Source organism: Phyllobates terribilis, unplaced genomic scaffold (assembly GCF_046119375.1).
Source record: "Phyllobates terribilis strain yellow unplaced genomic scaffold, ASM4611937v1 Scaffold_1__5_contigs__length_1240528914, whole genome shotgun sequence".
Lineage (NCBI taxonomy): Eukaryota > Metazoa > Chordata > Amphibia > Anura > Dendrobatidae > Phyllobates > Phyllobates terribilis.
In genome coordinates this window covers 1,002,866,654-1,002,888,861 of record NW_027362761.1, presented here as the reverse complement: position 1 = coordinate 1,002,888,861, position 22,208 = coordinate 1,002,866,654, and the positions used below count along the sequence as shown (strand labels likewise).

At 28.7% G+C, this 22,208-nt stretch overlaps 30 non-coding genes across 30 annotated transcripts; all 30 read right to left on the bottom strand.

The window, feature by feature from the left end:
• Window positions 1–119: 119 nt before the first annotated feature.
• TRNAC-GCA (transfer RNA cysteine (anticodon GCA)) lies at window positions 120–191 on the bottom strand. The gene has a single exon. It is a non-coding gene; the product is annotated as a tRNA-Cys (tRNA).
• A 403-nt stretch (window positions 192–594) lies between these two features.
• On the bottom strand, window positions 595–666 carry TRNAC-GCA (transfer RNA cysteine (anticodon GCA)). The gene has a single exon. It is a non-coding gene; the product is annotated as a tRNA-Cys (tRNA).
• A 405-nt stretch (window positions 667–1,071) lies between these two features.
• TRNAC-GCA (transfer RNA cysteine (anticodon GCA)) lies at window positions 1,072–1,143 on the bottom strand. The gene has a single exon. It is a non-coding gene; the product is annotated as a tRNA-Cys (tRNA).
• A 1,361-nt stretch (window positions 1,144–2,504) lies between these two features.
• On the bottom strand, window positions 2,505–2,576 carry TRNAC-GCA (transfer RNA cysteine (anticodon GCA)). Its single transcript has one exon. It is a non-coding gene; the product is annotated as a tRNA-Cys (tRNA).
• A 1,356-nt stretch (window positions 2,577–3,932) lies between these two features.
• TRNAC-GCA (transfer RNA cysteine (anticodon GCA)) lies at window positions 3,933–4,004 on the bottom strand. The gene has a single exon. It is a non-coding gene; the product is annotated as a tRNA-Cys (tRNA).
• An 880-nt stretch (window positions 4,005–4,884) lies between these two features.
• On the bottom strand, window positions 4,885–4,956 carry TRNAY-GUA (transfer RNA tyrosine (anticodon GUA)). Its single transcript has one exon. It is a non-coding gene; the product is annotated as a tRNA-Tyr (tRNA).
• An 884-nt stretch (window positions 4,957–5,840) lies between these two features.
• On the bottom strand, window positions 5,841–5,912 carry TRNAC-GCA (transfer RNA cysteine (anticodon GCA)). Its single transcript has one exon. It is a non-coding gene; the product is annotated as a tRNA-Cys (tRNA).
• A 405-nt stretch (window positions 5,913–6,317) lies between these two features.
• On the bottom strand, window positions 6,318–6,389 carry TRNAC-GCA (transfer RNA cysteine (anticodon GCA)). The gene has a single exon. It is a non-coding gene; the product is annotated as a tRNA-Cys (tRNA).
• A 1,362-nt stretch (window positions 6,390–7,751) lies between these two features.
• TRNAC-GCA (transfer RNA cysteine (anticodon GCA)) lies at window positions 7,752–7,823 on the bottom strand. Its single transcript has one exon. It is a non-coding gene; the product is annotated as a tRNA-Cys (tRNA).
• Window positions 7,824–9,173: 1,350 nt separating this feature from the next.
• On the bottom strand, window positions 9,174–9,245 carry TRNAC-GCA (transfer RNA cysteine (anticodon GCA)). The gene has a single exon. It is a non-coding gene; the product is annotated as a tRNA-Cys (tRNA).
• An 880-nt stretch (window positions 9,246–10,125) lies between these two features.
• Window positions 10,126–10,197, bottom strand: TRNAY-GUA (transfer RNA tyrosine (anticodon GUA)). Its single transcript has one exon. It is a non-coding gene; the product is annotated as a tRNA-Tyr (tRNA).
• Window positions 10,198–10,603: 406 nt separating this feature from the next.
• TRNAC-GCA (transfer RNA cysteine (anticodon GCA)) lies at window positions 10,604–10,675 on the bottom strand. The gene has a single exon. It is a non-coding gene; the product is annotated as a tRNA-Cys (tRNA).
• Window positions 10,676–11,082: 407 nt separating this feature from the next.
• On the bottom strand, window positions 11,083–11,154 carry TRNAC-GCA (transfer RNA cysteine (anticodon GCA)). The gene has a single exon. It is a non-coding gene; the product is annotated as a tRNA-Cys (tRNA).
• Window positions 11,155–11,560: 406 nt separating this feature from the next.
• TRNAC-GCA (transfer RNA cysteine (anticodon GCA)) lies at window positions 11,561–11,632 on the bottom strand. The gene has a single exon. It is a non-coding gene; the product is annotated as a tRNA-Cys (tRNA).
• A 402-nt stretch (window positions 11,633–12,034) lies between these two features.
• On the bottom strand, window positions 12,035–12,106 carry TRNAY-GUA (transfer RNA tyrosine (anticodon GUA)). Its single transcript has one exon. It is a non-coding gene; the product is annotated as a tRNA-Tyr (tRNA).
• A 406-nt stretch (window positions 12,107–12,512) lies between these two features.
• On the bottom strand, window positions 12,513–12,584 carry TRNAC-GCA (transfer RNA cysteine (anticodon GCA)). The gene has a single exon. It is a non-coding gene; the product is annotated as a tRNA-Cys (tRNA).
• Window positions 12,585–12,991: 407 nt separating this feature from the next.
• On the bottom strand, window positions 12,992–13,063 carry TRNAY-GUA (transfer RNA tyrosine (anticodon GUA)). Its single transcript has one exon. It is a non-coding gene; the product is annotated as a tRNA-Tyr (tRNA).
• Window positions 13,064–13,469: 406 nt separating this feature from the next.
• TRNAC-GCA (transfer RNA cysteine (anticodon GCA)) lies at window positions 13,470–13,541 on the bottom strand. Its single transcript has one exon. It is a non-coding gene; the product is annotated as a tRNA-Cys (tRNA).
• Window positions 13,542–13,948: 407 nt separating this feature from the next.
• On the bottom strand, window positions 13,949–14,020 carry TRNAY-GUA (transfer RNA tyrosine (anticodon GUA)). The gene has a single exon. It is a non-coding gene; the product is annotated as a tRNA-Tyr (tRNA).
• Window positions 14,021–14,426: 406 nt separating this feature from the next.
• On the bottom strand, window positions 14,427–14,498 carry TRNAC-GCA (transfer RNA cysteine (anticodon GCA)). The gene has a single exon. It is a non-coding gene; the product is annotated as a tRNA-Cys (tRNA).
• Window positions 14,499–14,905: 407 nt separating this feature from the next.
• TRNAC-GCA (transfer RNA cysteine (anticodon GCA)) lies at window positions 14,906–14,977 on the bottom strand. Its single transcript has one exon. It is a non-coding gene; the product is annotated as a tRNA-Cys (tRNA).
• Window positions 14,978–15,383: 406 nt separating this feature from the next.
• TRNAC-GCA (transfer RNA cysteine (anticodon GCA)) lies at window positions 15,384–15,455 on the bottom strand. The gene has a single exon. It is a non-coding gene; the product is annotated as a tRNA-Cys (tRNA).
• A 406-nt stretch (window positions 15,456–15,861) lies between these two features.
• On the bottom strand, window positions 15,862–15,933 carry TRNAC-GCA (transfer RNA cysteine (anticodon GCA)). The gene has a single exon. It is a non-coding gene; the product is annotated as a tRNA-Cys (tRNA).
• An 880-nt stretch (window positions 15,934–16,813) lies between these two features.
• On the bottom strand, window positions 16,814–16,885 carry TRNAC-GCA (transfer RNA cysteine (anticodon GCA)). Its single transcript has one exon. It is a non-coding gene; the product is annotated as a tRNA-Cys (tRNA).
• Window positions 16,886–18,240: 1,355 nt separating this feature from the next.
• On the bottom strand, window positions 18,241–18,312 carry TRNAC-GCA (transfer RNA cysteine (anticodon GCA)). The gene has a single exon. It is a non-coding gene; the product is annotated as a tRNA-Cys (tRNA).
• Window positions 18,313–19,194: 882 nt separating this feature from the next.
• Window positions 19,195–19,266, bottom strand: TRNAC-GCA (transfer RNA cysteine (anticodon GCA)). The gene has a single exon. It is a non-coding gene; the product is annotated as a tRNA-Cys (tRNA).
• A 407-nt stretch (window positions 19,267–19,673) lies between these two features.
• TRNAC-GCA (transfer RNA cysteine (anticodon GCA)) lies at window positions 19,674–19,745 on the bottom strand. The gene has a single exon. It is a non-coding gene; the product is annotated as a tRNA-Cys (tRNA).
• A 402-nt stretch (window positions 19,746–20,147) lies between these two features.
• On the bottom strand, window positions 20,148–20,219 carry TRNAC-GCA (transfer RNA cysteine (anticodon GCA)). Its single transcript has one exon. It is a non-coding gene; the product is annotated as a tRNA-Cys (tRNA).
• Window positions 20,220–21,103: 884 nt separating this feature from the next.
• On the bottom strand, window positions 21,104–21,175 carry TRNAC-GCA (transfer RNA cysteine (anticodon GCA)). Its single transcript has one exon. It is a non-coding gene; the product is annotated as a tRNA-Cys (tRNA).
• Window positions 21,176–22,055: 880 nt separating this feature from the next.
• On the bottom strand, window positions 22,056–22,127 carry TRNAC-GCA (transfer RNA cysteine (anticodon GCA)). Its single transcript has one exon. It is a non-coding gene; the product is annotated as a tRNA-Cys (tRNA).
• Window positions 22,128–22,208: the final 81 nt, after the last annotated feature.

Here is a 22,208-nt window from a genome sequence, read left to right as displayed (position 1 = left end):
AAATAGATTTCATATGAAGAAAGCACATCAATATGCATTCAACGTTATATGCCTAAAATGTTTTAATGGATAAACAAGTAATAAAGCTAGAATTATTTGGTTTAAAAAGATTTATCTTCAGGGGGCACTCGGAGTTGAACCAAGGACCTCTTGATCTGCAGTCAAATGCTCTGCCACTGAGCTATACCCCCAAAACTTAAGCAATGCACACTCTTTTTTTTTTTTTTTTAAATTACATTAAAGCTATAAGAACTTTACAAAGTTTTACATTGTGATTATTTTTTCTTTCCGATGCATTTTTCTTCTTTAAAAATCTTTAATGAATTCAAAAAGTACAGACAAATAATCAGTAATTTTTATTTTACAAGTCAATTCTTAGTTTTAGAGTCTTCCAAAGTGCTAAAAGTATCATCTTATAGATTTTTTACATTGACTTTTTACAGACAACGTTTTTCGACCTTTTGGCTGATTTTTTAAATAGATTTCATATGAAGAAAGCACATCAATATGCATTCAACGTTATATGCCTAAAATGCTTTAATGGATAAACAAGTAATAAAGCTAGAATTATTTGGTTTAAAAAGATTTATCTTCAGGGGGCACTCGGAGTTGAACCAAGGACCTCTTGATCTGCAGTCAAATGCTCTGCCACTGAGCTATACCCCCAAAACTTAAGTAATGCACACTCTTTTTTTTTTTTTTTTTTTAATTTACATTAAAGCTGTAAGAACTTTACAAAGTTTTACATTGTGATTATTTTTTCTTTCCGATGCATTTTTCTTCTCTAAAAATCTTTAATGAATTCAAAAAGTACAGACAAATAATCAGGAATTTTTATTTTACAAGTCAATTCTTAGTTTTAGAGTCTTCCAAAGTGCTAAAAGTATCATCTTATAGATTTTTTACATTGATTTTTTCAGACAATGTTTTTCGACCTTTTGGCTGATTTTTTAAATAGATTTCATATGAAGTAAGCACATCAATATGCATTCAACGTTATATGCCTAAAATGTTTTAATGGATAAACAAGTAATAAAGCAAGAATTATTTGGTTTAAAAATAGTTATCTTCAGGGGGCACTCGGAGTTGAACCAAGGACCTCTTGATCTGCAGTCAAATGCTCTGCCACTGAGCTATACCCCCAAAACTTAAGTAATGCACCCTCTTTTTTTTTTTTTTTTTTTTTTTTTTTTAAATTACATTAAAGCTATAAGAACTTTACAAAGTTTTACATTTTGATTATTTTTTCTTTCCGATGCATTTTTCTTCTTTAAAAATCTTTAATGACTTCAAAAAGTACAGACAAATAATCAGGAATTTTTATTTTACAAGTCAATTCTTAGTTTTAGAGTCTTCCAAAGTGCTAAAAGTATCATCTTAGAGATTTTTTACATTGACTTTTTCAGACAACGTTTTTCGACCTTTTGGCTGATTTTTTAAATAGATTTCATATGAAGAAAGCACATCAATATGCATTCAACGTTATATGCCTAAAATGTTTTAATGGATAAACAAGTAATAAAGCTAGAATTATTTGGTTTAAAAAGATTTATCTTCAGGGGGCACTCGGAGTTTAACCAAGGACCTCTTGATCTGCAGTCAAATGCTCTGCCACTGAGCTATACCCCCAAAACTTAAGTAATGCACACTCTTTTTTTTTTTTTTAAATTTACATTAAAGCTATAAGAACTTTACAAAGTTTTACATTGTGATTATTTTTTCTTTCCGATGCATTTTTCTTCTCTAAAAATCTTTAATGAATTCAAAAAGTACAAACAAATAATCAGGATTTTTTATTTTACAAGTCAATTCTTAGTTTTAGAGTCTTCCAAAGTGCTAAAAGTATCATCTTATAGATTTTTTACATTGACTTTTTACAGACAACGTTTTTCGACCTTTTGGCTGATTTTTTAAATAGATTTCATATGAAGAAAGCACATCAATATGCATTCAACGTTATATGCCTAAAATGTTTTAATAGATAAACAAGTAATAAAGCTAGAATTATTTGGTTTAAAAAGATTTATCTTCAGGGGGCACTCGGAGTTGAACCAAGGACCTCTTAATCTGCAGTCAAATGCTCTGCCACTGAGATATACCCCCAAAACTTAAGTAATGCACCTTCTATTTTTTTTTTTTTTATTACATTAAAGCTATAAGAACTTAACAAAGTTTTACATTGTGATTATTCTTTCTTTCCGATGCATTTTTCTTCTCTAGAAATCTTTACTGAATTCAAAAAGTATAGACAAATAATCAGGAATTTTTATTTTACAAGTCAATTCTTAGTTTTAGAGTCTTCCAAAGTGCTAAAAGTATCATCTTATAGATTTTTTACATTGACTTTTTACAGACAACGTTTTTCGACCTTTTGGCTGATTTTTTAAATAGATTTCATATGAAGAAAGCACATCAATATGCATTCAACATTAAATGACTAAAATGTTTTAATGGATAAACAAGTAATAAAGCTAGAATTATTTGGTTTAAAAAGATTTATCTTCAGGGGGCACTCGGAGTTGAACCAAGGACCTCTTGATCTGCAGTCAAATGCTCTGCCACTGAGCTATACCCCCAAAACTTAAGCAATACACACTCTTTTTTTTTTTTTTTTAAATTACATTAAAGCTATAAGAACTTTACAAAGTTTTACATTGTGATTATTTTTTCTTTCCGATGCATTTTTCTTCTTTAAAAATCTTTAATGAATTCAAAAAGTACAGACAAATAATCAGGAATTTTTATTTTACAAGTCAATTCTTAGTTTTAGAGTCTTCCAAAGTGCTAAAAGTATCATCTTATAGATTTTTTACATTGACTTTTTACAGACAACGTTTTTCGACCTTTTGGCTGATTTTTTAAATAGATTTCATATGAAGAAAGCACATCAATATGCATTCAACGTTATATGCCTAAAATTCTTTAATGGATAAACAAGTAATAAAGCTAGAATTATTTGGTTTAAAAAGATTTATCTTCAGGGGGCACTCGGAGTTGAATCAAGGACCTCTTAATCTGCAGTCAAATGCTCTGCCACTGAGCTATACCCCCAAAACTTAAATAATGCACCCTTTTTTTTTTTTTTTTTAATTACATTAAAGCTATAAGAACTTTACAAAGTTTTGCATTGTGATTATTTTTTCTTTCCGATGCATTTTTCTTCTCTAAAAATCTTTAATGAATTCAAAAAGTACAGACAAATAATGAGGAATTTTTATTTTACAAGTCAATTCTTAGTTTTAGAGTCTTCCAAAGTGCTAAAAGTATCATCTTATAGATTTTTTACATTGACTTTTTCAGACAATGTTTTTCGACCTTTTGGCTGATTTTTTAAATAGATTTCATATGAAGAAAGCACATCAATATGCATTCAACGTTATATGCCTAAAATGTTTTAATGGATAAACAAGTAATAAAGCAAGAATTATTTGGTTTAAGAAGATTTCTCTCGAGGGTGCACTCGGAGTTGAACCAAGGACCTCTTGATCTGCTGTCAAATGCTCTGCCACTGAGCTATACCCCCAAAACTTAAGTAATGCACCCTCTTTTTTTTTTTTTTTTTTTTTTTTAATTACATTAAAGCTATAAGAACTTTACAAAGTTTTACATTGTGATTATTTTTTCTTTCCGATGCATTTTTCTTCTTTAAAAATCTTTAATGAATTCAAAAAGTACAGACAAATAATCAGGAATTTTTATTTTACAAGTCAATTCTTAGTTTTAGAGTCTTCCAAAGTGCTAAAAGTATCATCTTAGAGATTTTTTACATTGACTTTTTCAGACAACGTTTTTCGACCTTTTGGCTGATTTTTTAAATAGATTTCATATGAAGAAAGCACATCAATATGCATTCAACGTTATATGCCTAAAATGTTTTAATGGATAAACAAGTAATAAAGCTAGAATTATTTGGTTTACAAAGATTTATCTTCAGGGGGCACTCGGAGTTAAACCAAGGACCTCTTGATTTGCAGTCAAATGCTCTGCCACTGAGCTATACCCCCAAAACTTAAGTAATGCACACTCTTTTTTTTTTTTTTTTTTTAATTTACATTAAAGCTATAAGAACTTTACAAAGTTTTACATTGTGATTATTTTTTCTTTCCGATGCATTTTTCTTCTCTAAAAATCTTTAATGAATTCAAAAAGTACAGACAAATAATCAGGAATTTTTATTTTACAAGTCAATTCTTAGTTTTAGAGTCTTCCAAAGTGCTAAAAGTATCATCTTATAGATTTTTTACATTGACTTTTTACAGACAACGTTTTTCGACCTTTTGGCTGATTTTTTAAATAGATTTCATATGAAGAAATCACATCAATATGCATTCAACGTTATATGCCTAAAATGCTTTAATGGATAAACAAGTAATAAAACTAGAATTATTTGGTTTAAAAAGATTTATCTTCAGAGGGAACTCGGAGTTGAACCAAGGACCTCTTGATCTGCAGTCAAATGCTCTGCCACTGAGATATACCCCCAAAACTTAAGTAATGCACACTCTTTTTTTTTTTTTTTAATTTACATTAAAGCTATAAGAACTTTACAAAGTTTTACATTGTGATTATTTTTTCTTTCCGATGCATTTTTCTTCTCTAAAAATCTTTAATGAATTCAAAAAGTACAGACAAATAATCAGGAATTTTTATTTTACAAGTCAATTCTTAGTTTTAGAGTCTTCCAAAGTGCTCAAAGTATCATCTTATAGATTTTTTACATTGACTTTTTACAGACAACGTTTTTCGACCTTTTGGCTGATTTTTTAAATAGATTTCATATGAAGAAAGCACATCAATATGCATTGAACGTTATATGCCTAAAATGCTTTAATGGATAAACAAGTAATAAAGCTAGAATTATTTGGTTTAAAAAGATTTATCTTCAGGGGGCACTCGGAGTTGAACCAAGGACCTCTTGATTTACAGTCAAATGCTCTGCCACTGAGCTATACCCCCAAAACTTAAGTAATGCACACTCTTTTTTTTTTTTTTTTTTTAATTTACATTAAAGCTATAAGAACTTTACAAAGTTTTACATTGTGATTATTTTTTCTTTCCGATGCATTTTTCTTCTCTAAAAATCTTTAATGAATTCAAAAAGTACAGACAAATAATCAGGAATTTTTATTTTACAAGTCAATTCTTAGTTTTAGAGTCTTCCAAAGTGCTAAAAGTATCATCTTATAGATTTTTTACATTGACTTTTTACAGACAACGTTTTTCGACCTTCTGGCTGATTTTTTAAATAGATTTCATATGAAGAAAGCACATCAATATGCATTCAACGTAATATGCCTAAAATGCTTTAATGGATAAACAAGTAATAAAACTAGTATTATTTGGTTTAAAAAGATTTATCTTCAGGGGGCACTCGGAGTAGAACCAAGGACCTCTTGATCTGCAGTCAAATGCTCTGCCACTGAGCTATACCCCCAAAACTTAAGTAATGCACCCTCTTTTTTTTTTTTTTTTTTTTTTAATTACATTAAAGCTATAAGAACTTTACAAAGTTTTATATTGTGATTATTTTTTCTTTCCGATGCATTTTTTTCTTTAAAAATCTTTAATGAATTCAAAAAGTACAGACAAATAATCAGGAATTTTTATTTTACAAGTCAATTCTTAGTTTTAGAGTCTTCCAAAGTGCTAAAAGTATCATCTTAGAGATTTTTTACATTGACTTTTTCAGACAACGTTTTTCGACCTTTTGGCTGATTTTTTAAATAGATTTCATATGAAGAAAGCACATCAATATGCATTCAACGTTATATGCCTAAAATGTTTTAATGGATAAACAAGTAATAAAGCTAGAATTATTTGGTTTAAAAAGATTTATCTTCAGGGGGCACTCGGAGTTGAACCAAGGACCTCTTGATCTGCAGTCAAATGCTCTGCCACTGAGCTATACCCCCAAAACTTAAGTAATGCACACTCTTTTTTTTTTTTTTTTTTTAATTTACATTAAAGCTGTAAGAACTTTACAAAGTTTTACATTGTGATTATTTTTTCTTTCCGATGCATTTTTCTTCTCTAAAAATCTTTAATGAATTCAAAAAGTACAGACAAATAATCAGGAATTTTTATTTTACAAGTCAATTCTTAGTTTTAGAGTCTTCCAAAGTGCTTAAAGTATCATCTTATAGATTTTTTACATTGACTTTTTCAGACAATGTTTTTCGACCTTTTGGCTGATTTTTTAAATAGATTTCATATGAAGAAAGCACATCAATATGCATTCAACGTTATATGCCTAAAATGTTTTAATGGATAAACAAGTAATAAAGCAAGAATTATTTGGTTTAAAAAGATTTATCTTCAGGGGGCACTCGGAGTTGAACCAAGGACCTCTTGATCTGCAGTCAAATGCTCTGCCACTGAGCTATACCCCCAAAACTTAAGTAATGCACCCTCTTTTTTTTTTTTTTTTTTTTTTTTTTTTAAATTACATTAAAGCTATAAGAACTTTAAAAAGTTTTACATTGTGATTATTTTTTCTTTCCGATGCATTTTTCTTCTTTAAAAATCTTTAATGACTTCAAAAAGTACAGACAAATAATCAGGAATTTTTATTTTACAAGTCAATTCTTAGTTTTAGAGTCTTCCAAAGTGCTAAAAGTATCATCTTAGAGATTTTTTACATTGACTTTTTCAGACAACGTTTTTCGACCTTTTGGCTGATTTTTTAAATAGATTTCATATGAAGAAAGCACATCAATATGCATTCAACGTTATATGCCTAAAATGTTTTAATGGATAAACAAGTAATAAAGCTAGAATTATTTGGTTTAAAAAGATTTATCTTCAGGGGGCACTCGGAGTTTAACCAAGGACCTCTTGATCTGCAGTCAAATGCTCTGCCACTGAGCTATACCCCCAAAACTTAAGTAATGCACACTCTTTTTTTTTTTTTTAAATTTACATTAAAGCTATAAGAACTTTACAAAGTTTTACATTGTGATTATTTTTTCTTTCCGATGCATTTTTCTTCTCTAAAAATCTTTAATGAATTCAAAAAGTACAAACAAATAATCAGGATTTTTTATTTTACAAGTCAATTCTTAGTTTTAGAGTCTTCCAAAGTGCTAAAAGTATCATCTTATAGATTTTTTACATTGACTTTTTACAGACAACGTTTTTCGACCTTTTGGCTGATTTTTTAAATAGATTTCATATGAAGAAAGCACATCAATATGCATTCAACGTTATATGCCTAAAATGTTTTAATAGATAAACAAGTAATAAAGCTAGAATTATTTGGTTTAAAAAGATTTATCTTCAGGGGGCACTCGGAGTTGAACCAAGGACCTCTTAATCTGCAGTCAAATGCTCTGCCACTGAGATATACCCCCAAAACTTAAGTAATGCACCTTCTATTTTTTTTTTTTTTTATTACATTAAAGCTATAAGAACTTAACAAAGTTTTACATTGTGATTATTCTTTCTTTCCGATGCATTTTTCTTCTCTAAAAATCTTTACTGAATTCAAAAAGTATAGACAAATAATCAGGAATTTTTATTTTACAAGTCAATTCTTAGTTTTAGAGTCTTCCAAAGTGCTAAAAGTATCATCTTATAGATTTTTTACATTGACTTTTTACAGACAACGTTTTTCGACCTTTTGGCTGATTTTTTAAATAGATTTCATATGAAGAAAGCACATCAATATGCATTCAACATTATATGACTAAAATGTTTTAATGGATAAACAAGTAATAAAGCTAGAATTATTTGGTTTAAAAAGATTTATCTTCAGGGGGCACTCGGAGTTGAACCAAGGACCTCTTGATCTGCAGTCAAATGCTCTGCCACTGAGCTATACCCCCAAAACTTAAGCAATACACACTCTTTTTTTTTTTTTTTTAAATTACATTAAAGCTATAAGAACTTTACAAAGTTTTACATTGTGATTATTTTTTCTTTCCGATGCATTTTTCTTCTTTAAAAATCTTTAATGAATTCAAAGAGTACAGACAAATAATCAGTAATTTTTATTTTACAAGTCAATTCTTAGTTTTAGAGTCTTCCAAAGTGCTAAAAGTATCATCTTATAGATTTTTTACATTGACTTTTTACAGACAACGTTTTTCGACCTTTTGGCTGATTTTTTAAATAGATTTCATATGAAGAAAGCACATCAATATGCATTCAACGTTATATGCCTAAAATTCTTTAATGGATAAACAAGTAATAAAGCTAGAATTATTTGGTTTAAAAAGATTTATCTTCAGGGGGCACTCGGAGTTGAATCAAGGACCTCTTAATCTGCAGTCAAATGCTCTGCCACTGAGCTATACCCCCAAAACTTAAATAATGCACCCTTTTTTTTTTTTTTTTTAATTACATTAAAGCTATAAGAACTTTACAAAGTTTTGCATTGTGATTATTTTTTCTTTACGATGCATTTTTCTTCTCTAAAAATCTTTAATGAATTCAAAAAGTACAGACAAATAATCAGGAATTTTTATTTTACAAGTCAATTCTTAGTTTTAGAGTCTTCCAAAGTGCTAAAAGTATCATCTTATAGATTTTTTACATTGACTTTTTCAGACAATGTTTTTCGACCTTTTGGCTGATTTTTTAAATAGATTTCATATGAAGAAAGCACATCAATATGCATTCAACGTTATATGCCTAAAATGTTTTAATGGATAAACAAGTAATAAAGCAAGAATTATTTGGTTTAAGAAGATTTCTCTCGAGGGTGCACTCGGAGTAGAACCAAGGACCTCTTGATCTGCTGTCAAATGCTCTGCCACTGAGATATACCCCCAAAACTTAAGTAATGCACCCTCTTTTTTTTTTTTTTTTTTAATTACATTAAAGCTATAAGAACTTTACAAAGTTTTACATTGTGATTATTTTTTCTTTCCGATGCATTTTTCTTCTTTAAAAATCTTTAATGAATTCAAAAAGTACAGACAAATAATCAGGAATTTTTATTTTACAAGTCAATTCTTAGTTTTAGAGTCTTCCAAAGTGCTAAAAGTATCATCTTAGAGATTTTTTACATTGACTTTTTCAGACAACGTTTTTCGACCTTTTGGCTGATTTTTTAAATAGATTTCATATGAAGAAAGCACATCAATATGCATTCAACGTTATATGCCTAAAATGTTTTAATGGATAAACAAGTAATAAAGCTAGAATTATTTGGTTTACAAAGATTTATCTTCAGGGGGCACTCGGAGTTGAACCAAGGACCTCTTGATTTGCAGTCAAATGCTCTGCCACTGAGCTATACCCCCAAAACTTAAGTAATGCACACTCTTTTTTTTTTTTTTTTTTTAATTTACATTAAAGCTATAAGAACTTTACAAAGTTTTACATTGTGATTATTTTTTCTTTCCGATGCATTTTTCTTCTCTAAAAATCTTTAATGAATTCAAAAAGTACAGACAAATAATCAGGAATTTTTATTTTACAAGTCAATTCTTAGTTTTAGAGTCTTCCAAAGTGCTAAAAGTATCATCTTATAGATTTTTTACATTGACTTTTTACAGACAACGTTTTTCGACCTTTTGGCTGATTTTTTAAATAGATTTCATATGAAGAAATCACATCAATATGCATTCAACGTTATATGCCTAAAATGCTTTAATGGATAAACAAGTAATAAAACTAGAATTATTTGGTTTAAAAAGATTTATCTTCAGAGGGAACTCAGAGTTGAACCAAGGACCTCTTGATCTGCAGTCAAATGCTCTGCCACTGAGCTATACCCCCAAAACTTAAGTAATGCACACTCTTTTTTTTTTTTTTTAATTTACATTAAAGCTATAAGAACTTTACAAAGTTTTACATTGTGATTATTTTTTCTTTCCGATGCATTTTTCTTCTCTAAAAATCTTTAATGAATTCAAAAAGTACAGACAAATAATCAGGAATTTTTATTTTACAAGTCAATTCTTAGTTTTAGAGTCTTCCAAAGTGCTAAAAGTATCATCTTATAGATTTTTTACATTGACTTTTTACAGACAACGTTTTTCGACCTTTTGGCTGATTTTTTAAATAGATTTCATATGAAGAAAGCACATCAATATGCATTGAACGTTATATGCCTAAAATGCTTTAATGGATAAACAAGTAATAAAGCTAGAATTATTTGGTTTAAAAAGATTTATCTTCAGGGGGCACTCGGAGTTGAACCAAGGACCTCTTGATTTACAGTCAAATGCTCTGCCACTGAGCTATACCCCCAAAACTTAAGTAATGCACACTCTTTTTTTTTTTTTTTTTTTTATTTACATTAAAGCTATAAGAACTTTACAAAGTTTTACATTGTGATTATTTTTTCTTTCCGATGCATTTTTCTTCTCTAAAAATCTTTAATGAATTCAAAAAGTACAGACAAATAATCAGGAATTTTTATTTTACAAGTCAATTCTTAGTTTTAGAGTCTTCCAAAGTGCTAAAAGTATCATCTTATAGATTTTTTACATTGACTTTTTCAGACAATGTTTTTTCGACCTTTTGGCTGATTTTTTAAATAGATTTCATATGAAGAAAGCACATCAATATGCATTCAACGTTATATGCCTAAAATGTTTTAATGGATAAACAAGTAATAAAGCAAGAATTATTTGGTTTAAAAAGATTTATCTTCAGGGGGCACTCGGAGTTGAACCAAGGACCTCTTGATCTGCAGTCAAATGCTCTGCCACTGAGCTATACCCCCAAAACTTAAGTAATGCACCCTCTTTTTTTTTTTTTTTTTTTTTTTAATTACATTAAAGCTATAAGAACTTTACAAAGTTTTATATTGTGATTATTTTTTCTTTCCGATGCATTTTTTTCTTTAAAAATCTTTAATGAATTCAAAAAGTACAGACAAATAATCAGGAATTTTTATTTTACAAGTCAATTCTTAGTTTTAGAGTCTTCCAAAGTGCTAAAAGTATCATCTTAGAGATTTTTTACATTGACTTTTTCAGACAACGTTTTTCGACCTTTTGGCTGATTTTTTAAATAGATTTCATATGAAGAAAGCACATCAATATGCATTCAACGTTATATGCCTAAAATGTTTTAATGGATAAACAAGTAATAAAGCTAGAATTATTTGGTTTAAAAAGATTTATCTTCAGGGGGCACTCGGAGTTGAACCAAGGACCTCTTGATTTGCAGTCAAATGCTCTGCCACTGAGCTATACCCCCAAAACTTAAGTAATGCACACTCTTTTTTTTTTTTTTTTTTTAATTTACATTAAAGCTATAAGAACTTTACAAAGTTTTACATTGTGATTATTTTTTCTTTCCGATGCATTTTTCTTCTCTAAAAATCTTTAATGAATTCAAAAAGTACAGACAAATAATCAGGAATTTTTATTTTACAAGTCAATTCTTAGTTTTAGAGTCTTCCAAAGTGCTAAAAGTATCATCTTATAGATTTTTTACATTGACTTTTTACAGACAACGTTTTTCGACCTTTTGGCTGATTTTTTAAATAGATTTCATATGAAGAAATCACATCAATATGCATTCAACGTTATATGCCTAAAATGCTTTAATGGATAAACAAGTAATAAAACTAGAATTATTTGGTTTAAAAAGATTTATCTTCAGGGGGAACTCGGAGTTGAACCAAGGACCTCTTGATCTGCAGTCAAATGCTCTGCCACTGAGCTATACCCCCAAAACTTAAGTAATGCACACTCTTTTTTTTTTTTTTTAATTTACATTAAAGCTATAAGAACTTTACAAAGTTTTACATTGTGATTATTTTTTCTTTCCGATGCATTTTTCTTCTCTAAAAATCTTTAATGAATTCAAAAAGTACAGACAAATAATCAGGAATTTTTATTTTACAAGTCAATTCTTAGTTTTAGAGTCTTCCAAAGTGCTAAAAGTATCATCTTATAGATTTTTTACATTGACTTTTTACAGACAACGTTTTTCGACCTTTTGGCTGATTTTTTAAATAGATTTCATATGAAGAAAGCACATCAATATGCATTGAACGTTATATGCCTAAAATGCTTTAATGGATAAACAAGTAATAAAGCTAGAATTATTTGGTTTAAAAAGATTTATCTTCAGGGGGCACTCGGAGTTGAACCAAGGACCTCTTGATTTACAGTCAAATGCTCTGCCACTGAGCTATACCCCCAAAACTTAAGTAATGCACACTCTTTTTTTTTTTTTTTTTTTAATTTACATTAAAGCTATAAGAACCTTACAAAGTTTTACATTGTGATTATTTTTTCTTTCCGATGCATTTTTCTTCTCTAAAAATCTTTAATGAATTCAAAAAGTACAGACAAATAATCAGGAATTTTTATTTTACAAGTCAATTCTTAGTTTTAGAGTCTTCCAAAGTGCTAAAAGTATCATCTTATAGATTTTTTACATTGACTTTTTACAGACAACGTTTTTCGACCTTCTGGCTGATTTTTTAAATAGATTTCATATGAAGAAAGCACATCAATATGCATTCAACGTAATATGCCTAAAATGCTTTAATGGATAAACAAGTAATAAAACTAATATTATTTGGTTTAAAAAGATTTATCTTCAGGGGGCACTCGGAGTTGAACCAAGGACCTCTTGATCTGCAGTCAAATGCTCTGCCACTGAGCTATACCCCCAAAAATTAAGTAATGCACACTCTTTTTTTTTTTTTTTTTTTTAATTTACATTAAAGCTATAAGAACTTTACAAAGTTTTACATTGTGATTATTTTTTCTTTCCGATGCATTTTTCTTCTCTAAAAATCTTTAATGAATTCAAAAAGTACAGACAAATAATCAGGAATTTTTATTTTACAAGTCAATTCTTAGTTTTAGAGTCTTCCAAAGTGCTAAAAGTATCATCTTATAGATTTTTTACATTGACTTTTTACAGACAACGTTTTTCGACCTTTTGGCTGATTTTTTAAATAGATTTCATATGAAGAAAGCACATCAATATGCATTGAACGTTATATGCCTAAAATGCTTTAATGGATAAACAAGTAATAAAGCTAGAATTATTTGGTTTAAAAAGATTTATCTTCAGGGGGCACTCGGAGTTGAACCAAGGACCTCTTGATTTACAGTCAAATGCTCTGCCACTGAGCTATACCCCCAAAACTTAAGTAATGCACACTCTTTTTTTTTTTTTTTTTTTAATTTACATTAAAGCTATAAGAACTTTACAAAGTTTTACATTGTGATTATTTTTTCTTTCCGATGCATTTTTCTTCTCTAAAAATCTTTAATGAATTCAAAAAGTACAGACAAATAATCAGGAATTTTTATTTTACAAGTCAATTCTTAGTTTTAGAGTCTTCCAAAGTGCTAAAAGTATCATCTTATAGATTTTTTACATTGACTTTTTACAGACAACGTTTTTCGACCTTCTGGCTGATTTTTTAAATAGATTTCATATGAAGAAAGCACATCAATATGCATTCAACGTAATATGCCTAAAATGCTTTAATGGATAAACAAGTAATAAAACTAGTATTATTTGGTTTAAAAAGATTTATCTTCAGGGGGCACTCGGAGTTGAACCAAGGACCTCTTGATCTGCAGTCAAATGCTCTGCCACTGAGCTATACCCCCAAAAATTAAGTAATGCACACTCTTTTTTTTTTTTTTTTTTTTAATTTACATTAAAGCTATAAGAACTTTACAAAGTTTTACATTGTGATTATTTTTTCTTTCCGATGCATTTTTCTTCTCTAAAAATCTTTAATGAATTCAAAAAGTACAGACAAATAATCAGGAATTTTTATTTTACAAGTCAATTCTTAGTTTTAGAGTCTTCCAAAGTGCTAAAAGTATCATCTTATAGATTTTTTACATTGACTTTTTACAGACAACGTTTTTCGACCTTTTGGCTGATTTTTTAAATAGATTTCATATGAAGAAAGCACATCAATATGCATTGAACGTTATATGCCTAAAATGCTTTAATGGATAAACAAGTAATAAAGCTAGAATTATTTGGTTTAAAAAGATTTATCTTCAGGGGGCACTCGGAGTTGAACCAAGGACCTCTTGATTTACAGTCAAATGCTCTGCCACTGAGATATACCCCCAAAACTTAAGTAATGCACACTCTTTTTTTTTTTTTTTTTTTAATTTACATTAAAGCTATAAGAACTTTACAAAGTTTTACATTGTGATTATTTTTTCTTTCCGATGCATTTTTCTTCTCTAAAAATCTTTAATGAATTCAAAAAGTACAGACAAATAATCAGGAATTTTTATTTTACAAGTCAATTCTTAGTTTTAGAGTCTTCCAAAGTGCTAAAAGTATCATCTTATAGATTTTTTACATTGACTTTTTACAGACAACGTTTTTCGACCTTCTGGCTGATTTTTTAAATAGATTTCATATGAAGAAAGCACATCAATATGCATTCAACGTAATATGCCTAAAATGCTTTAATGGATAAACAAGTAATAAAACTAGTATTATTTGGTTTAAAAAGATTTATCTTCAGGGGGCACTCGGAGTTGAACCAAGGACCTCTTGATCTGCAGTCAAATGCTCTGCCACTGAGCTATACCCCCAAAAATTAAGTAATGCACACTCTTTTTTTTTTTTTTTTTTTTAATTTACATTAAAGCTATAAGAACTTTACAAAGTTTTACATTCTGATTATTTTTTCTTTCCGATGCATTTTTCTTCTCTAAAAATCTTTAATGAATTCAAAAAGTACAGACAAATAATCAGGAATTTTTATTTTACAAGTCAATTCTTAGTTTTAGAGTCTTCCAAAGTGCTAAAAGTATCATCTTATAGATTTTTTACATTGACTTTTTCAGACAATGTTTTTTCGACCTTTTGGCTGATTTTTTAAATAGATTTCATATGAAGAAAGCACATCAATATGCATTCAACGTTATATGCCTAAAATGTTTTAATGGATAAACAAGTAATAAAGCAAGAATTATTTGGTTTAAAAAGATTTATCTTCAGGGGGCACTCGGAGTTGAACCAAGGACCTCTTGATCTGCAGTCAAATGCTCTGCCACTGAGCTATACCCCCAAAACTTAAGTAATGCACCCTCTTTTTTTTTTTTTTTTTTTTTTAATTACATTAAAGCTATAAGAACTTTACAAAGTTTTATATTGTGATTATTTTTTCTTTCCGATGCATTTTTTTCTTTAAAAATCTTTAATGAATTCAAAAAGTACAGACAAATAATCAGGAATTTTTATTTTACAAGTCAATTCTTAGTTTTAGAGTCTTCCAAAGTGCTAAAAGTATCATCTTAGAGATTTTTTACATTGACTTTTTCAGACAACGTTTTTCGACCTTTTGGCTGATTTTTTAAATAGATTTCATATGAAGAAAACACATCAATATGCATTCAACGTTATATGCCTAAAATGTTTTAATGGATAAACAAGTAATAAAGCTAGAATTATTTGGTTTAAAAAGATTTATCTTCAGGGGGCACTCGGAGTTGAACCAAGGACCTCTTGATTTGCAGTCAAATGCTCTGCCACTGAGCTATACCCCCAAAACTTAAGTAATGCACACTCTTTTTTTTTTTTTTTTTTTAATTTACATTAAAGCTATAAGAACTTTACAAAGTTTTACATTGTGATTATTTTTTCTTTCCGATGCATTTTTCTTCTCTAAAAATCTTTAATGAATTCAAAAAGTACAGACAAATAATCAGGAATTTTTATTTTACAAGTCAATTCTTAGTTTTAGAGTCTTCCAAAGTGCTATAAGTATCATCTTATTGATTTTTTACATTGACTTTTTACAGACAACGTTTTTCGACCTTTCGGCTGATTTTTTAAATAGATTTCATATGAAGAAAGCACATCAATATGCATTCAACGTTATATGCCTAAAATGCTTTAATGGATAAACAAGTAATAAAACTAGAATTATTTGGTTTAAAAAGATTTATCTTCAGGGGGAACTCGGAGTTGAACCAAGGACCTCTTGATCTGCAGTCAAATGCTCTGCCACTGAGCTATACCCCCAAAACTTAAGTAATGCACACTCTTTTTTTTTTTTTTAAATTTACATTAAATCTATAAGAACTTTACAAAGTTTTACATTGTGATTATTTTTTCTTTCCGATGCATTTTTCTTCTCTAAAAATCTTTAATGAATTCAAAAAGTACAGACAAATAATCAGGAATTTTTATTTTACAAGTCAATTCTTAGTTTTAGAGTCTTCCAAAGTGCTAAAAGTATCATCTTATAGATTTTTTACATTGACTTTTTACAGACAACGTTTTTCGACCTTTTGGCTGATTTTTTAAATAGATTTCATATGAAGAAAGCACATCAATATGCATTCAACGTTATATGCCTAAAATGCTTTAATGGATAAACAAGTAATAAAGCTAGAATTATTTGGTTTAAAAAGATTTATCTTCAGGGGGCACTCGGAGTTGAACCAAGGACCTCTTGATTTGCAGTCAAATGCTCTGCTACTGAGCTATACCCCCAAAACTTAAGTAATGCACACTCTTTTTTTTTTTTTTTTTTTAATTTACATTAAAGCTATAAGAACTTTACAAAGTTTTACATTGTGATTATTTTTTCTTTCCGATGCATTTTTCTTCTCTAAAAATCTTTAATGAATTCAAAAAGTACAGACAAATAATCAGGAATTTTTATTTTACAAGTCAATTCTTAGTTTTAGAGTCTTCCAAAGTGCTAAAAGTATCATCTTATAGATTTTTTACATTGACTTTTTACAGACAACGTTTTTCGACCTTTTGGCTAATTTTTTAAATAGATTTCATATGAAGAAAGCACATCAATATGCATTCAACGTTATATGCCTAAAATGCTTTAATGGATAAACAAGTAATAAAACTAGAATTATTTGGTTTAAAAAGATTTATCTTCAGGGGGCACTCGGAGTTGAACCAAGAACCTCTTGATCTGCAGTCAAATGCTCTGCCACTGAGCTATACCCCCAAAAATTAAGTAATGCACACTCTTTTTTTTTTTTTTTTTTTAATTTACATTAAAGCTATAAGAACTTTACAAAGTTTTACATTGTGATTATTTTTTCTTTCCGATGCATTTTTCTTCTCTAAAAATCTTTAATGAATTCAAAAAGTACAGACAAATAATCAGGAATTTTTATTTTACAAGTCAATTCTTAGTTTTAGAGTCTTCCAAAGTGCTAAAAGTATCATCTTATAGATTTTTTACATTGACTTTTTACAGACAACGTTTTTCGACCTTTTGGCTGATTTTTTAAATAGATTTCATATGAAGAAAGCACATCAATATGCATTCAACGTTATATGCCTAAAATGCTTTAATGAATAAACAAGTAATAAAGCTAGAATTATTTGGTTTAAAAAGATTTATCTTCAGGGGGCACTCGGAGATGAACCAAGGACCTCTTGATTTGCAGTCAAATGCTCTGCCACTGAGCTATACCCCCAAAACTTAAGTAATGCACACTCTTTTTTTTTTTTTTTAATTTACATTAAAGCTATAAGAACTTTACAAAGTTTTACATTGTGATTATTTTTTCTTTCCGATGCATTTTTCTTCTCTAAAAATCTTTAATGAATTCAAAAAGTACAGACAAATAATCAGGAATTTTTATTTTACAAGTCAATTCTTAGTTTTAGAGTCTTCCAAAGTGCTAAAAGTATCATCTTATAGATTTTTTACATTGACTTTTTACAGACAACGTTTTTCGACCTTTTGGCTGATTTTTTAAATAGATTTCATATGAAGAAAGCACATCAATATGCATTCAACGTTATATGCCTAAAATGCTTTAATGAATAAACAAGTAATAAAGCTAGAATTATTTGGTTTAAAAAGATTTATCTTCAGGGGGCACTCGGAGATGAACCAAGGACCTCTTGATTTGCAGTCAAATGCTCTGCCACTGAGCTATACCCCCAAAACTTAAGTAATGCACACTCTTTTTTTTTTTTTTTTTAATTTACATTAAACTATAAGAACTTTACAAAGTTTTACATTGTGATTATTTTTTCTTTCCGATGCATTTTTCTTCTCTAAAAATCTTTAATGAATTCAAAAAGGACAGACAAATAATCAGGAATTTTTATTTTACAAGTCAATTCTTAGTTTTAGAGTCTTCCAAAGTGCAAAAAGTATCATCTTATAGATTTTTTACATTGACTTTTTACAGACAACGTTTTTCGACCTTTTGGCTGATTTTTTAAATAGATTTCATATGAAGAAAGCACATCAATATGCATTCAACATTATATGCCTAAAATGCTTTAATGGATAAACAAGTAATAAAGCTAGAATTATTTGGTTTAAAAAGATTTATCTTCAGGGGGCACTCGGAGTTGAACCAAGGACCTCTTGATTTGCAGTCAAATGCTCTGCCACTGAGCTATACCCCCAAAACTTAAGTAATGCACACTCTTTTTTTTTTTTTTTTTTTTAATTTACATTAAAGCTATAAGAACTTTACAAAGTTTTACATTGTGATTATTTTTTCTTTCCGATGCATTTTTCTTCTCTAAAAATCTTTAATGAATTCAAAAAGTACAGACAATTAATCAGGAATTTTTATTTTACAAGTCAATTCTTAGTTTTAGAGTCTTCCAAAGTGCTAAAAGTATCATCTTATAGATTTTTTACATTGACTTTTTACAGACAACGTTTTTCGACCTTTTGGCTGATTTTTTAAATAGATTTCATATGAAGAAAGCACATCAATATGCATTGAACGTTATATGCCTAAAATATTTTAATGGATAAACAAGTAATAAAGCTGGAATTATTTGGTTTAAAAAGATTTATCTTCAGGGGGCACTCGGAGTTGAACCAAGGACCTCTTAATCTGCAGTCAAATGCTCTGCCACTGAGCAATACCCCCAAACCTTAAATAATGCACACTCTTTTTTTTTTTTTTTTTTAATTACATTAAAGCTATAAGAACTTTACAAAGTTTTGCATTGTGATTATTTTTTCTTTCCGATGCATTTTTCTTCTCTAAAAATCTTTAATGAATTCAAAAAGTACAGACAAATAATCAGGAATTTTTATTTTACAAGTCAATTCTTAGTTTTAGAGTCTTCCAAAGTGCTAAAAGTATCATCTTAGAGATTTTTTACATTGACTTTTTCAGACAACGTTTTTCGACCTTTTGGCTGATTTTTTAAATAGATTTCATATGAAGAAAGCACATCAATATGCATTCAACGTTATATGCCTAAAATGTTTTAATGGATAAACAAGTAATAAAGCTAGAATTATTTGGTTTAAAAAGATTTATCTTCAGGGGGCACTCGGAGTTGAACCAAGGACCTCTTGATTTGCAGTCAAATGCTCTGCCACTGAGCTATACCCCCAAAACTTAAGTAATGCACACTCCTTTTTTTTTTTTTTTTTTAATTTACATTAAAGCTATAAGAACTTTACAAAGTTTTACATTGTGATTATTTTTTACTTTCCGATGCATTTTTCTTCTCTAAAAATCTTTAATGAATTCAAAAAGTACAGACAAATAATCAGGAATTTTTATTTTACAAGTCAATTCTTAGTTTTAGAGTCTTCCAAAGTGCTAAAAGTATCATCTTATAGATTTTTTACATTGACTTTTTACAGACAACGTTTTTCGACCTTTTGGCTGATTTTTTAAATAGATTTCATATGAAGAAAGCACATCAATATGCATTCAACGTTATATGCCTAAAATGCTTTAATGGATAAACAAGTAATAAAACTAGAATTATTTGGTTTAAAAAGATTTATCTTCAGGGGGAACTCGGAGTTGAACCAAGGACCTCTTGATCTGCAGTCAAATGCTCTGCCACTGAGCTATACCCCCAAAACTTAAGTAATGCACACTCTTTTTTTTTTTTTTAAATTTACATTAAAGCTATAAGAACTTTACAAAGTTTTACATTGTGATTATTTTTTCTTTCCGATGCATTTTTCTTCTCTAAAAATCTTTAATGAATTCAAAAAGTACAGACAAATAATCAGGAATTTTTATTTTACAAGTCAATTCTTAGATTTAGAGTCTTCCAAAGTGCTAAAAGTATCATCTTATAGATTTTTTACATTGACTTTTTACAGACAACGTTTTTCGACCTTTTGGCTGATTTTTTAAATAGATTTCATATGAAGAAAGCACATCAATATGCATTCAACGTTATATGCCTAAAATGCTTTAATGGATAAACAAGTAATAAAACTAGAATTATTTGGTTTAAAAAGATTTATCTTCAGGGGGCACTCGGAGTTGAACCAAGGACCTCTTGATCTGCAGTCAAATGCTCTGCCACTGAGCTATACCCCCAAAAATTAAGTAATGCACACTCTTTTTTTTTTTTTTTTTTTAATTTACATTAAAGCTATAAGAACTTTACAAAGTTTTACATTGTGATTATTTTTTCTTTCCGATGCATTTTTCTTCTCTAAAAATCTTTAATGAATTCAAAAAGTACAGACAAATAATCAGGAATTTTTATTTTACAAGTCAATTCTTAGTTTTAGAGTCTTCCAAAGTGCTAAAAGTATCATCTTATAGATTTTTTACATTGACTTTTTACAGACAACGTTTTTCGACCTTTTGGCTGATTTTTTAAATAGATTTCATATGAAGAAAGCACATCAATATGCATTCAACGTTATATGCCTAAAATGCTTTAATGAATAAACAAGTAATAAAGCTAGAATTATTTGGTTTAAAAAGATTTATCTTCAGGGGGCACTCGGAGATGAACCAAGGACCTCTTGATTTGCAGTCAAATGCTCTGCCACTGAGCTATACCCCCAAAACTTAAGTAATGCACACTCTTTTTTTTTTTTTTTTTTTAATTTACATTAAAGCTATAAGAACTTTACAAAGTTTTACATTGTGATTATTTTTTCTTTCCGATGCATTTTTCTTCTCTAAAAATCTTTAATGAATTCAAAAAGTACAGACAAATAATCAGGAATTTTTATTTTACAAGTCAATTCTTAGTTTTAGAGTCTTCCAAAGTGCTAAAAGTATCATCTTATAGATTTTTTACATTGACTTTTTACAGACAACGTTTTTCGACCTTTTGGCTGATTTTTTAAATAGATTTCATATGAAGAAAGCACATCAATATGCATTCAACATTATATGCCTAAAATGCTTTAATGGATAAACAAGTAATAAAGCTAGAATTATTTGGTTTAAAAAGATTTATCTTCAGGGGGCACTCGGAGTTGAACCAAGGACCTCTTGATTTGCAGTCAAATGCTCTGCCACTGAGCTATACCCCCAAAACTTAAGTAATGCACACTCTTTTTTTTTTTTTTTTTTAATTTACATTAAAGCTATAAGAACTTTACAAAGTTTTACATTGTGATTATTTTTTCTTTCCGATGCATTTTTCTTCTCTAAAAATCTTTAATGAATTCAAAAAGTACAGACAATTAATCAGGAATTTTTATTTTACAAGTCAATTCTTAGTTTTAGAGTCTTCCAAAGTGCTAAAAGTATCATCTTATAGATTTTTTACATTGACTTTTTACAGACAACGTTTTTCGACCTTTTGGCTGATTTTTTAAATAGATTTCATATGAAGAAAGCACATCAATATGCATTGAACGTTATATGCCTAAAATATTTTAATGGATAAACAAGTAATAAAGCTAGAATTATTTGGTTTAAAAAGATTTATCTTCAGGGGGCACTCGGAGTTGAACCAAGGACCTCTTAATCTGCAGTCAAATGCTCTGCCACTGAGCAATACCCCCAAACCATAAATAATGCACACTCTTTTTTTTTTTTTTTTTTAATTACATTAAAGCTATAAGAACTTTACAAAGTTTTGCATTGTGATTATTTTTTCTTTCCGATGCATTTTTCTTCTCTAAAAATCTTTAATGAATTCAAAAAGTACAGACAAATAATCAGGAATTTTTATTTTACAAGTCAATTCTTAGTTTTAGAGTCTTCCAAAGTGCTAAAAGTATCATCTTAGAGATTTTTTACATTGACTTTTTCAGACAACGTTTTTCGACCTTTTGGCTGATTTTTTAAATAGATTTCATATGAAGAAAGCACATCAATATGCATTCAACGTTATATGCCTAAAATGCTTTAATGGATAAACAAGTAATAAAGCTAGAATTATTTGGTTTAAAAAGATTTATCTTCAGGGGGCACTCGGAGTTGAACCAAGGACCTCTTGATTTGCAGTCAAATGCTCTGCCACTGAGCTATACCCCCAAAACTTAAGTAATGCACACTCTTTTTTTTTTTTTTTTTTTTAATTTACATTAAAGCTATAAGAACTTTACAAAGATTTAC